Genomic DNA, 14910 nt, shown 5'->3' with positions numbered 1-14910 from the left:
TCCTCTGACCCCCAGATGCATCATGAGTCCTCTTGTTGCAGGGCGGCTGCCCGTCCCAGGCTTGCCTCCTGGAAGGCTCTTCCCACTGGGCTGTGTTGGGGGTGGGCTGCGCCTCTCCCTCCGGCCCCAGCCTGTGGGCGCCCTCTCCCCTCAACCTCCGACGTGGTCAGCTAGGCCTGTGACCCCCTCTCACTGCGTGTGAAGCTCTCCTTCCTAACCCTGACCACAGTCTGTAAATTCTACGTAAGCTCAGCCTACTTTGCCCCTCAGCGAGAAGTAGGGCTCTGTTTCAGGCATCTTTTTGCCCCTGGATGATGGAATAAAGGTGAACTAGATTGGAAAGAGGCTGAGAGCGCTGTCACGTTAAGACGGAGGTGCCAAGTTTAACGTTAAGAAGATGGGACCGAGGCCAACCATTTGGAAGGGGCTTTGAAGGAAACAAGTCAAGGTCAGCGTCAATTTTAGTCTGCAGGATCTAAAGGACAGGAAGTGAATTTCACATCAACCAGGCTCTGAACTTCAATTTTGAAACTAAACATTGATTTGGGGGTTCAGAGAGGCAGCATTATAGAGGTGGGATCACTCATCTCCAAACAAAAGGCATTTTATTTTTGTCAGGGTTTGCCCTGTCCTCAGTGTGGGCAGGTCAGGATTTTAGCCCGGTGGCCAAAGCAAGTAGGGCTCCGCCAGTGCCGGGAGTGTTTGCAGCTGGGGATAAAAGTTCCCCTGGGGAGTTCTAAGTGGTTTTGCAGCAGAGGTGATTGCTGGGGGGGTGTGTATACAGAAACAGAAGACGAAGGAAAAGGGGAAGGAGAAGAATAAGGAGGAGAAGAAGGAGAAGGTTAACGCTTAGGGGGACAGGCACAGCCCAGCAGTGTCAGAGAAGAAGGATAGCGTGCAGAGGAGAGGTCGGCAGGAAGGAGGCAGCTCAAGAGAAAAGAGCCCACACGTTGCAAGGGAAGACATGAGAGACTTTCAAGAAAGCGAGTGTGGAGGAGGAGGATGAGAACAGAGAAATCGCCTTGAGATTTATTCAGAATGAGGCTGTGGATGGCCTTGGAAAGGGCAGTGTTATTGGAGTGCTGGGGGATGGAAACCAGAGATCAGGCTGTTGAGAAGGGGATTCCGAGAAAGTGGGGAAGTCAGAGCCGTGCACTCGGGTTGAAAACTCTTTAAATCTTTCAACCATCTAAGAAAGTTGCCAAAGGCAAAAACCCTTGCCTGCCACGGAACCGTTGGACAGATTGTTCCCTTCTCCTGATGGCTGTTCTCAGAAAGCCCAGGGCCGTCGGGTCCCAGCCAGATGTGTTGAGGGTCGGGACTGAGATGGACATCTTGGGAGACTAGGTGAGGGTGTGTTGTGCACCCTCGGAGTCTGGCAGCGCCCGTGGGCAGGAGTCCATCCCCACGGACGGCCCTTCCTTGGCGTGACCTGCTGTTATCGTTAGCTTCTCATTTCCAGGAGTCCTAAATCTGTCATAAAGTATGAAAACTGGTGTTTGGAATATGATCTAATTAGTGCGTTTTGCTTTATCTGAACTCAATGGCAGAAGAAATGTTGGCTTTGGACCTGCATCTCTTGGGCTGTGTGGTGGTACCGGGACAGCAAAAACTGAGATTGAGGAGGGAGGAGTGTACTGCTCACCAGACCAAGGCCTGGAGGGAAGGGTGGAAATCCTCATGAGTTTGGTTGACCGGCAGGAGTTGGGCCATTGATGTAGTCAGCACAGGTGTGGGCTACAGCTGGCACAGGTGTGAAGCAGGTGCTCTAGGGCAGGGATGCAAAATCGTCATTAGAAGTCAGCAACACAGAGAATGTTACTCAGGCTTTGCAAAGGTAGGAGCAGGTTAGCATCTTTAATAGGAATGCAGCCCAGGTTTCTACAGCTAATTCTATCCCGGTGCAAAGGCCACTCTACTTCACTCTACAGCGTTGTAATCATCCTCCACCCAGGAGCATCATCTGTGCTTGTTCTCTTGGTGGAGTTAGTGACCTTGGGGCTGTCAGGTGGCCTGCTGGATAAGTGAGGCTCATCTTCTGAGAGTCCTAGGCTTCTGTTTATTGGAATCTTCCTTCTCTGGGTGACCACCAAATTTGGAAGAGTCATGACAGATAAACAGAGAGACCTCCACCTTGGGTTTGATAGTATCCTGCTCTCAGTCTTGTTGGAATGGCAGTGTGGGGATTTCTGTGACGGTCGTATGGGCTTCCCGGGCCTGAGCCTGTGCACCCTAGGCCCCCTGGTGCATCGTAACTGTTTCTGCCATCCTCTGGGCATCATGCTCTTCTGCTTTGCTGATGTGAGCCAGGTCTTGTTCTTGAGTGTAATATTAGATGTAGTTCAGAATAAGAATTACATGTTGAAGCTCACCACGACTTATACTTTTAGGCCACAGGAAGCAAGCAGTTGACCCACACCTTCTCGGAAGTCTAAGGTAGGTAGCCATTCTCAAGCCTCTCTGCAGGGTTTGTCCCTGTTTTGTACATGCCCTTGTTCCCTTGAGGGACAATTTGCAAGTTGGACTACAACTTGCAGTTTGCAAATCTGGACTATGCAGATAGTGCAGAGAATGATAAATGCTGGAAACAGTGTGGATGGAATTTAAGGTCACTTAAAAGGGGCCATTCTCTATGAAGTGTCCTGCTGGTGAGTTGCGGGGGGGGGGATTATAAAACTCCAGGGTACTGGTTGTGTACTCAGATGCTGCTGGTTTGCAATTCGTAGGCAGAGATCGGCTCTTCTAAGTGGACCAAGGGAGGATCTCCTAAAATTGGAAATAAAATGACCACCTAAAATGGTTTATCTTAGAGTTTTTAGATATTAAAGATAGCCTAGGGCTTCCCTGGTGGCGCAGTGGTTGAGAGTCCACCTGCCGATGCGGGGGACGCGGGTTCGTGCCCCGGTCTGGGAGGATCCCACATGCCTCGGAGCGGCTGGGCCCGTGAGCCATGGCGCTGGGCCTGTGCGTCCGGAGCCTGTGCTCCGCAATGGGAGAGGCCACAACAGTGAGAGGCCTGCGTACCGCAAAAAAAAAAAAAAAAAAAAAAAGATAGCCTAGAAGAAAAATAAGACTTCGTGTAGCAGGAGGGGAAGCTTGTAACTTTGGATAGTTTGCCCACAACACTAATTATAATAAACTGTATTTATTTAGCACTTAACTACGTGTCTCATACTGCACCAAGGATGTTTTGTGCCATGTGTCATTTGTTTCCTACAGTATTATTAGCCCATTTTACAGACAAGGAAATGAAGCGGGGGACTTAGATATCATACCCGTCGAAAATGGAGAGCAGGAGTGAAACGTACATCTTTCTGTTTCCAGATCTTCTGTTCTTTCCAACACACCGCATATCTGGAACAGAGGTTCGCTTTGTGTAGCAAAGAAAACTCTGCTTAAAACGGAGGTGGGGATGAAGCCTGGTTATTGGTGAAGTTCCAGAGCTAGGGAGAACTTCCAAAGTGGCATGACTCCGCACCCTCGTGGTCTGAGTGGGAAAGCTGAGGCGCAGGGGCGGGGCTTGCGTGTATGCCTGCGGCTGTCTGTCGCTAGCCGTTGGGAAGGGATGATCCTAATCTGCCCGCCGGCAGCTGGTCTGGGCACAGTCTTCTCCAGCAACTTCAGGTCTCCAGGCAGCCTGTCCCTGAGGTCTCCCGAACTTTTGCACAGAATCAAAAACAATTTCAAACCACTTGAAGTGGCATGAGGACAGGAATTCAAAGCACAACATTTTGGCAGCAAGAAGAAAGTGCTGGGCTAGATGTTTACTAAAGTCTTTTCCCACCAACGTCCTATGAGTCTGCGATCTTGGCCGAGGGTGTACACTCTCAGGAAGAGCCTGCAGTGGAGATGGGAACAACATAAGTCTGTGTGATGGAAGTTCTCCCCCCAGAGTGAGGGTTTCTGATTTAAAGATTTTTATCTGCTCCTCTGCAAAGTCCTTCCACTGTGAGCCCCAGATAATAAGAAGATGTGGATCCAAAAATGTGTGGCTGAAGCCTTTTTTTTTAAAAATAGATTTATTTATTTATTTTATTTATTATTTTTGGCTGTGTTGGGTCTTTGTTGCTGCACGCGGGCTTTCTCTAGTTGCGGCAAGTGGGGGCTTCTCTTCCTTGAGGTGTGGGGGCTTCTCATTGCGGTGGCTTCTCTTGTCGCGGAGCACGGGCTCTAGGCGCGCGGGCTTTCGTAGTTGTGGCTCGCGGGCTCAGTAGTTGCGGCGCACGGGTTTAGTTGCTCCGCGGTATGTGGGATCTTCCCAGACCAGGGCTCGAACCCGTGTCCCCTGCACTGGCAGGCGGATTCTTAACCACTGCACCACCAGGGAAACCCTCTTTGTTGTTTTAAATTAAATTTTTGGTTACTACTGTGGTAGGCTGATTCCTGCCCTACCCACCCCACCCCAGGTTGTCCATGTGCTAATCCCCGTGTCCTAAGCACCCCTGAACCTGTTACTTTATATGGTAAATGAGACTTTGCAGATACAACTCAGTTAACGATTCTGAGATGAGGAGGTTGTGCCGGATTGTCTAGTTGGCCTGATGCCAGTCAGATGTCCTTGGAAGAAGGAGGCAGGAGGGTCAAAGTCATAGAAAGAAAATGTGAGGATGGAGCAGAGCTCAGTGGGGAGAGGGGCATCTGCTGGCTGTGAAGGTGGGGGAAGGATCCATGCGTAGGCCAGGAGGGTGGCCTCCAGAAGCTGGGGAAGGCAAGGACGGGGTCCCAGAGGGCCTCCAGAAGCAGCACAGTCCCGTGGACCTGCTTCAGGTTTCTGATCTCCAGAACTTCCCCGTAACATCAGAAATGTATGCTTTTTTAAGCCAGTAAGGTTGCAGTAACTTGTTATAGCCACAGCAGGAAACTAATGCAATCACTATTTTTTCATGCTTGTTTCTTATTTTTGTGTTTTATTTTTCCTTGGCCCTTAGCTTATCTTTTATTTTGATGATTTTATCTTTTCCTTATGGGTTTTTGAAGACTATTTTTGTATTAAGGATATTAACTATATTTCAATCACAAGTATTGTCAATATTTTCTCCAACTGGTTTTATAACTTTATTTTTAGTTTTTTTTTTTTTTTTTTTTTACTGCTTTTTCTTTCTTAATATATAAGAGTGAAGATTCTGGACTATACTGTCAGGAAGTCGTGGACTTGAGTCTCAGCTCTAATTTTGGACAAACTGTCTTACCTTTCTGAGCCTTAACTTTCCTATCTGTAAATTTGGAAAATAATAGTATGTTTCCTATAAAAATCAATATAATGATTAAGTAAGATAATGCACATAAAGAATTATCATCATGTCTCGTATCTAGTAAGTAAGCAATGCATGTTAGACCTTCTTCTTCTTTTTTTTTTTTTTTTTTTTTTTTTTTGCGGTACGCGGGCCCCTCACTGCTGCAGCCTCTCCCGCTGTGGAGCACAGGCTCCGGACACGCAGGCCCAACGGCCACGGCTCACGGGCCCAGCCGCTCTGTGGCACGCGGGATCCTCCTGGACCGGGGCACGAACCTGCGCCCCCTGCATCGGCAGGCGGACTCCCAACCACTGCACCACCAAGGAAGCCCTGACCTTCTTCTTCTTATCATTATCTTTCCTTTTATGGTTTCTTCTTTTGCTCAGTACTTGAGGGGGGAGATTTTGCTCTTTACCTTTAATCCATTCAGTGCCTCCAAATTTCAAGTAGCTAATAACTTGCCGTTTTCAACTTATTCCCACCACCAATTAGAGCCATTTTCTCATGTCTCAGACATTGGAGGAGACCAGCAGGTCACTCCCATCATTCTTTTGACCCATGGCACATTTGATGACTTGTCACTCCAGCCAGCTGGCTGCTGATGGCTGCCTTGCTCTTTTGTTCATGAAGTGATTGATAGGGAACCAGGAGTCAAAAAGAAGACTTGTCCCCTCATTCTCTCAGCTGAGTCTGCAGAAAATCATCTGCATTTTGGTCTGAGTAATGGCAGGTGGTGAAACCACCCATAGTTCCAGGCTTATCTAACAGCTGGCTCACAGGTGATATGTATATAAAAGTGAGCTGGAATCCAAGATCTCTGCAAAATAAAACTTTCTAGAAGTCAAACATCTGTTAAAAGAACGCAGAATTCTAGGCAGTATGTATCCAGGAGCAGTTTGAATAACCTGCCAGTTCTTTTTTGTTCTCATAATTTTTGAGATGAATTTGCTTTTGGAGGTGGTGGAGGTGGGTAGAAAGAAGCAGAAATGTCTTTAAAAAATACTCCAGGTACACTGGGTCTCCTTCTTCTCTTTAATTTTGGATCAACATCTGTGGCAGGATTTGGAAGCTGTTTTTTTTTTTTTTTTTTTTTTTTTAAGAGGGAAAGAACTTCAGTCCAAAGTGTTTTACTCTCTTTATCAGCAGAACTCTGAGGTCATCACTACAGAAAATGGCGATTTGGGTCTTAACGCAGCGGACCGTTTTGTTCAGAGGTCGGTCTCATTGGCCCTGTGATCTCAGGGATGTTGCTTATCCTCGCTTCAAAGTGTCCATCTTCTCATAAATGACCAAACAAACAAACAACCCGGAGGATTATAAATGGGTTTCCTTATACTTGCTGTCCCTTTGATTGGAAGCGACAACAGTTATTGCATGAATACTTCAACTCTGTGTCAACACCTAGGATCACCTGTTGAATGTCTAATATCCCGGGAATTGTGGAAGGAAAAGAAAGCAGGATTACTCATCAACATTATAAAGCAAGGTTTGCGGTGTGAATAGCACAGAAGAGCAACTCTGAGCATGTATACGCTCTTGTTTCATCTGGAATATTTTCTCTTCATTTGCTTAGAATGTGCTTGGTAATCCATCTAGTGAAATAGCATGTCATTCCATTGGAGTGATTTTCATTTGCCCAGAACCCCAACTGCCCACTGCTTTCTCCCTTCTCCTGCCCCCTGATAGAAACACCCAGCCTCCCGGAGATGCTTTTCCCTCCCCTGTCACCTCCTCTTTCCCAGAAGGGCTACCTTCTGAGCGAGACTGTCTCTGACCCTGCCCTGCACACTTTCAAGCCCAGTACCAGAGGTCTAATTCCTCAGATGTCAGACCTATTCTCTGTATTTTCCCGCTCAGGATGGGTCTTTCTCTTTCTGTTGGTGATGTAATCTGGTTTCTCCCATGACCTGGATCCCATCACACTTTCTTCTTTATCACACACTCTTCCCCTGATTCTTTGCCCTGACGCAAGTTTTGGATCTTTCACTGCTGCTTTCAGTGGTTTTCTGCCTACTTATATGAAAATCAGAGTGTGTAGTATTTCTCTTTTCCAGTTTTGCAAGAGTCATGGGCAATGGCAGATTTTACTTGCTCTGCTTGTTGATCTGCATGGTGTTTGGTGGATGTGTAGACATATTTGGATCGAAATGTCCACTGTTATCCTGGGGTATGGTTTTAATGATGAAATTAAAAGAAAACAGAGTCTCTCTTTTGCTGCCGTTAAATTAGAACACTTCACCGTATGCCCTTTCTTCAAATCTTACAGAGGATCTTTGTCTGAACTGTATTCAGATGTTTAAGTCCTACCACCTGGTTGACCCATCTGAGATGCCTTTTGCCCAGACATTTACTAGAAAAACAAATCAGTCCTTAAGATGTGGGCATCCTCCTCTCTCTCAGTCCCCCAAACATCCTCAGTTGAATCGCCTGTGGCTCTAAGAAGCATCTTGAACGCTGGGGTTCCAAGATCCTGTAACCAGTTACACCCTAAGACTCAGGCAGAAGGGCTCTTCTGGGCTTGTGCTTTAGAGGGCCGCACATAGCACACACATGTGTACACACACACTAAATTTATTCAAGAACACACAGCCTTCTTTGTCATTAGGGATCCAGCACTTGGTGGTATCTGCTCTTGTGACCAGTATTCTTCAGCCCTAGAGAAAAACTCCTCCATAATCCTTACAGTACATCCTCAAAACCAAAGAAACCGTATCCAGATGCCATGAAGGTTTCTGGATCGTACCTGTGCTGACAGCAGAGGTAGCATTGGGACAGTAGAAGGGCTTAATTTAAAGGAAAGGCAAACTTATTTAACTCGTCAAATAATATGATATAGAATTATATAGTATGGATGCGCTAGGTTTTTGCATAACCAGGTATAATTTCCCAAGAGTGCCAAGCACTCATTTTCTTACTCTCTTCACGATCTAATTTGTGATTCCAGAGGAACTCAAGATTTGCAAGCTGAGGAATGTTTCACAATATTGAACAATCCATATTACTCTTACACTTGTATGTATGTAAATAACAGGTGTGATGTGTAATTTTGAGTCTTTACAGTGCCAACTGGACAGATCCCAAGTACCAGAATAGCAAATAATTTTATTTTTACAAAAATATATTTTAATTTTTAATTTTCTTTTTACATTTTAATAGAGAATTTCAAATCCCTAGAAGAAAAATAACTTCTTTGAAATCAATTCTTTTTTTATATTTTACATTTAATTTTCTTTTTTAATGAAAATACACTCAAATTCATATATTTTGAATACAGTTATATTTTCTGTTTTAATCCTTTAGTCACTACTCTCAGGACATCATAAATTATGGTGAAAATCATTATTACAATAATGTAATTAATGGATTTGCTGAATTGAGAGCAAGAAAAATAAATTCTATGGGATAACTATAGAATAAGTTATACATTATGTATGCTTTTAATTTGGTACTTATCCAAATAGTGCCAGCTTATCAACAGAACACCCAGACATAATAAGAATTAAACTCAGTCCTCTTAGATATTTGATCAGTTCTCACTGTCACGATAACCATAACTTTCTTCATTTCTTGTCTTGTCATGATGAAGGTTTGTTTTTCAGAGTAGGGGGAGAGAATATTGAAATCAAGCTTCATCTGTACTATTGTTCCAAGCTCTGCAAATATTTGGGGGTAGGTCTGCCTATAACCTTTCTTGGTAACTCATTCTAGAGATATTTTTTCATTCTGGTAGCCAAACAGTTTTCCTTGTGTCAAACAAAAGTCTTTTCTACTGTACCTTAAGTCATTTTTTTCTTATATTTAAGAATACACACACACACTTATATACATATGGTGAGTATCACCAGATGTGTTTTATAAAATGTGTCTTACTAACAATCTTCCTCAAAAAGGCAAATTTGAGAATTTTTTTGGTGTTCCCACATTTTTGTGATTTATTTCTCAGGTCTCTCGCCCTACCACATACAAAGGTATCTCTCTGGTTTTGAGAGATAAATGTAGAGTCCTTGATGTTATTATTAGAATATTATTGAAAACCTGTATATCTGGGAAGGGTGCTTTATAGAAATATATGGGAAATACATTTTACAGGGAGATTGAGTACTCATTTCTCTGCAGTTGACCTAAATTCACATTTTATTTGGCTTGTGCACTTCTAAGCGACAGCGTGGAGAGCGTGTCAGCTGAGTTGGCCTGGCAGTTTCTGTTTCTGTCCCCTAAGGACTCTCTCATGCTGGCTGTAGGCTTAGCTGCTCACCTATAAAATATAGAGCTACTGATTCCAACCTACTGCCTACCTCATAGACACGCTGTAATTTTTTAATGAAAAGTACTTTGAGCATTTTTTGGGGAAAAAAAAAAAGATCCTCTCTATAAACAGAGAATTGTTACCAAAATGTTCTTTTCATTAGTTCTTTGGATCCCCTTGTGAAAGTCTCAGTCCACCTAATGGATGGGGATTTATAGATAGCCATTTGTAAAAGCACATCCAAATGCACTCAAACATTAAACAAACACAGATGTGCAAATGAGATTGTGAGATTGCCCAACAACGGTACAGCCTGTACCTGGGAGTTGATGGGAGGGCCTGATTTTTCATAACTCTAATTATTCTCACACTCTACCATACATTTGAGGCTTAAATGGCCTGAGCTGGCCAGCATGGAAATGGCAATCCTTTTTATAAAACTCTTAATAGTCCTCCGAGGGCAAAGCAGAATTAGGAACAGATTGTCTAAAGCTAGGGCTACACTGGCCTTTAGACTTTTTTAGAGATTTTAAGGTCTCATCTAGATTGCTGTAGATACCACGTAAGTAATGCTGAAGGACACACAGCTAGTGACTTGTGATCCAAAGGTACTGAACTTTGCAATTTCCCATAGATTTCAGGCCCTGCTGTAGAAACAGTTAAGCTTTTGGAGCATCTGAGAGCTCCCAAGGGTTTTGTTTGGACACGTGCAGACACTGCCTGTATGGCACCCTAATGTTGCAGACTAGAGGGCACGGATCGGAAGTCCTGACTTTTAGGCTTTTATGACTTCCTCCCTCCTTAAGTCCATGAGTGATACAAACAAGAGGCGATTCTTATGATGACAATAAAACATTGACTTTGATGATCCACACAGGTGGCCTCCTCTCCCCAGATTCACTTAACTGTTGCCCTACTCTCTACTTGACGCTTGCTCATGCTGGCCATCTTCTGTTACCATTTGGCAGGAGGCTTCTGCCCTAAATATTCCCGTCTTGCACAATGGAAACGGTACCCATAAGGTCTCAATCATACTGTCATGTGAATTATTTTACGTCTCATGAGGGAGATAAAAATAAACTAGATTGGGATTGGAAAAACCATTTCACATCCTGAGCCTCAAGCCGTCTTCCTCTGCCCTCTCTCCAGCATGCTTTATCCACTCTCTAACCTGTCGTTGCGGCCTCTCCTCGACAGTGACTCAGGCCACCCTCCTGTTGCCCAATTCTTGTTACGACTTGGGAGGTTGCTGTGGTGGTTTGTTTTTAATATCTTGCCCAATCTTTCCATTTTTAGTTCCAGACTATTGCTTTTAACCACTTTCAACTATCCCATTCTTTACAGAATGACATAGTACTGTATACAGTCTAGCTCAGATACTTTTCTCACTCTCATTCCAGGGTGGCTGCATCATACCCTGTGGACTCTACAGAAATGGCAAGTGGGAGATTGTTATACAGTTTTCTCTTTATTATCTGAGGGGTCCAGTTCAAGGGACCCACAGTTATTACTGCATAGCTGTGATGTACGTTGGTATTTGGGGAAGTGGGCTGCAAGAGAGCCAAGGTCATCCAATCAATAACTGATGGTGTTAGTAGCCTGCGCCCAAGTCTGACTGACTCCAGACTCCATTTTTGTCTGGTGTTCACCTGTCTCCCCACTAGTCTGGTCTTTTTTTTTTTTTTTTGACCCTGGAGAGGAGCTTCAATTTATTACACCAACTGCAGCGAAAACCATAACACATTTAAATTCCAAAGCAGCTACCCATGTAGGACCTGGCCCAGGAAGCTTATCAGCAGAAATGAGGGGAACGAGGGAATTCGTAAGACAGGGACAGGTACACTGAGAAACTCCCACTCACTGTTCCTGAGGGATGTGCCTAAAAGGAGGATCAGGGGCTTCCCTGGTGGCACAGTGGTTGAGAGTCCGCCTGCCGATGCAGGGGATGTGGGTTCGTGCCCCAGTCCGGGAGGATCCCACATGCCGTGGAGCAGCTGGGCCCGTGAGCCATGACCGCTGAGCCTGCGCGTCCAGAGTCTGTGCTCCACAACAGGAGAGGCCTGCGTACTGCAAAAGAAAAAAAAAAGGGAGGATCAAATCTGCTCCAGGAATCAGAAAAGGACCTGATGCCTGATTGCACTTCTGGGCTGATAAAACACAAAAACGTGTGGAGTTCCTAAGCAGAGTCCTGTGCCATGTTGCCAGTGTCAATTACTGTTTGACCATCTGAACACAGTTTTGTTATGTTTTCATCAGAGTTCTTCCTGTTGTCAGTTTCCATTTTGCTTTAAGAGAAATAAGCTCCTGCACTGTTCGTACACCACATCTGCCTCTGTCCTGCTCCTGGGAAGGTGCACATCTGAGGAAGGTGTGGTAGCCGTGCATTACGGTACCTTTCCTTAGAAGCAGGGTAACCAGAGTATTACAGAAAGACACGGTCGTCACCGAAACCTTAGGGAGTTCATTAAAACAAATAAACGTGCTTTATTCTGAGTTCCAGGGAAAAGGTTTTGATCATTTAGCTCAAATAGAGAAGGTTTGTTAATATAGTCAGAGAGCATTTCCCGTGAAACCTTGTTACTATTTACAGCTTTCATAGACTCCTGCCTAATTATTATTTATTCCCAGTCCAATGTTTCTTTATCAGATGTGCATTTTACCATTTGACTTGGTCGTGAGCACTTGCTTAGTTGGTGGAAACTCTTCTGTTTGTTGCAAACGTGGACGGGGAGTTCGCTCTTGTTCAAATTCTACTGCAATTCTTTGTTTCATAACCTACTGCCTAGGTAGGTAATAATAGAAACAAACACAGAAAATGACTGTAATTTTTTCCTGGTGAAATTTCCCTGTTATTTTCAATCATGCAGAGTGACTAGTGTGAGGTAATGGCTATTACTTTCTTAGAATTATTTGTGTTCTGCAATGTGTTTTGCTTTAATAAAAATGAAGATATAATTTTGAATATCTTGTTCTTCCATATGAGCCTGGTTTTCATCTGGAAACTTCATGTGTTACATGCGTACTTAGCTCGGAGTAGGCTGGTACCATAACCGAGGCTAACAGCAACAACAGAAAGTTGAAAAAGTGAACAGGATCTCAAAAATGCTTTTATCACCACCTCCAGATTTCTTTTTTTTTTTTTTTGCTTAATTCATAATATTTCCTTTCTCAAATTTATTTGTCTTATTCATTGAGCACCTGTGTAAATCCTTAGGAAATGGCCAGGAACACAGACATGCCCCCCAAAGCCCTTCTTTGTTGTCTTAATTTTATTTTAATGCAATAGAACCAACATAGGTGTAGCCAGTGTTTCCACAGTGGTTGTCAGGTGCTCGAATTAATTTTCTCTCGAATCATTGAGCATCGTGGGGCTTTAAACCAAGTACATGGAGCTGCAAGCTGCAGGTCTTCTGTCTCTCTAAGTTGATGGACTAATTTCTTTGCACTACAGCAGATGACTTTTCTGATATTTCGATTTTATATTATTGTTTTGTGTAAGAGACCTAGACTTAAGACTTGTAGTAGATTACGCAACTGAGAGAGAGACACACACAGAGAGAAAGGGAATGTGGTGAGTGAATCATTATAAAAAATTAAATTAAATTAAATAGTTTACATTACAACCAAAGGTAAGAGACACTCAAAAGTTGTCACTTCCTTGGGGGCTTCCCTGGCGGTCCAGTGGTTACGACTCTGCGCTTCCACTGAGGGGGGGGCTGGGGTTCGATCCCTGGTCGGGGAACTAAGATCCTGCATGCCGCGCCTCAGCCAAAAACAAACAAATAAAAAAACAAAAAAGCTGGTCACTTCCTAATGGCAGTTTTATGACCTTGTTTTATTATCTGTGCCCTCCAGGTTGTCCATGTCTGTTGCATCCGGGTGGTGGGAATCCTCGATCACGGTGTGCTGCCTTTCCCAACGCTGCCTTCAGTGGGGTGGTAGCTAGACATGGGCCGTGGTGGAGTATTTACCCCCCGGGGGTTGGGACACCCTTTAAAACATGGTCTGTACGTTCAGTGGAGCAGTGTTCAGCCTTTAAAAAGAAGGAAATGCTGCCATATGTGACAACACATATGAACCTAGAGGACAGTATGCTAAGTGACCATATCCAGTCACAGAATGACCAATACGGGGCACTTCCACTTCAGTGAAGTGTCTCGTGGAATCAGAGTTAAACAACGTTGCGAGAAGTTGGTGACGGGGGAGGGGGAGATGGGGAGCTGCCCTTGGACAAGTGTAAAGTTTCACTTACACCAGATGGATAAATTCCAGTGATTTGCTGTACGATACTGTGCCTATAACAAGCGACATGGTGTTGTGCACTTATTAATGTGTTAAGGGGGATAGATCTCATGTCAAGTGTCCTTACAATAATAATAATCATAATAGTAAAAATAAAGCTCCCTAGGGGATTCTGGTGCCCAGTGGTGGTTCAGCACATTGGAACCCCCTTCAGGAGTTATAATGAGGGAAGACTTTTTTTTTTAATTTAATTTTTTGTAAATTGAAGTATAATTGATTTATCAATACAGTGTTGTGCCCATCTCTGCTGTACAGCAAAGAGACTCAGTTATGCACATGTTCTTTTTTTAATATTCTTTTCCATTATGGTTTATCACAGGATACTGAATATAGTTCCCTGTGCTACACAGTAGGGCCTTGTTGTTTATCCATCCTGTATCTAATAGTTTACAACTGCTAACCCCAAACTCCCAGTCAAGGGGGGAAGATTTTCTAGAAAGGGTGACAGCTGAGCGGAGACTTGGAAAGTACATGTGAGTAATGCAGGCAAAGAAGGACGTCAGCTCTTGGGATTCTCCATGGCTTCTGCCATGGTGCCTGCGGAAGCCTGGAGCCCTGTGGTTTCTCAGTCAACTCTTAGAAAATAATAATGATGGTAAAATCATACACTGTTAAGTGTGTACTAGCACACTCGAGGCGGGACCATGTATACCAACAAGAGAAAAAAGAAATAACACAACCCGTTCAGGGGCCGGTGTGCTTTGGCTGGGACAGAGAATTGGACTGGGGAGTAGAGATGAATGAGGCTGGGGCGGTTCTCACACATACAGAGGGCTCTGGAAATGAGAAAATCCTCAGTCAGAACCTGACCCAACCACGTCTCGTTTCATTGTCACAAATGAGAAATAGAGGCTCCATATGCTGGTGAATTTCCTGAGACCACGCAGCAGCTAGACGGCAGCCGGGCTCGGGGCTCTAGGACCAGCCCAAGTCTCTTTCACGAGGCCACACACCGAGTTATCTTCTCTTGCATCCCTTTCCTGTGAAATGCCTGAGAGCAATAATCAGCCTGATTAAGTACTTGGCGCATGACAGGTACTGAGTGAATGTCTCCTAAATGACCCGCGGGGGATCCGTCAGTACTGATGTGAAGAGATGCACGTTTGTTTAAACAAACTGCTGGCTGAA

The sequence above is a fragment of the Hyperoodon ampullatus genome (assembly GCF_949752795.1).
Source record: "Hyperoodon ampullatus genome assembly, chromosome: 19".
Classification (NCBI taxonomy): Eukaryota; Metazoa; Chordata; class Mammalia; order Artiodactyla; family Ziphiidae; genus Hyperoodon; species Hyperoodon ampullatus.
The sequence above is the reverse complement of the archived record's forward strand: the minus strand, read 5'-3'. Positions refer to the sequence as shown.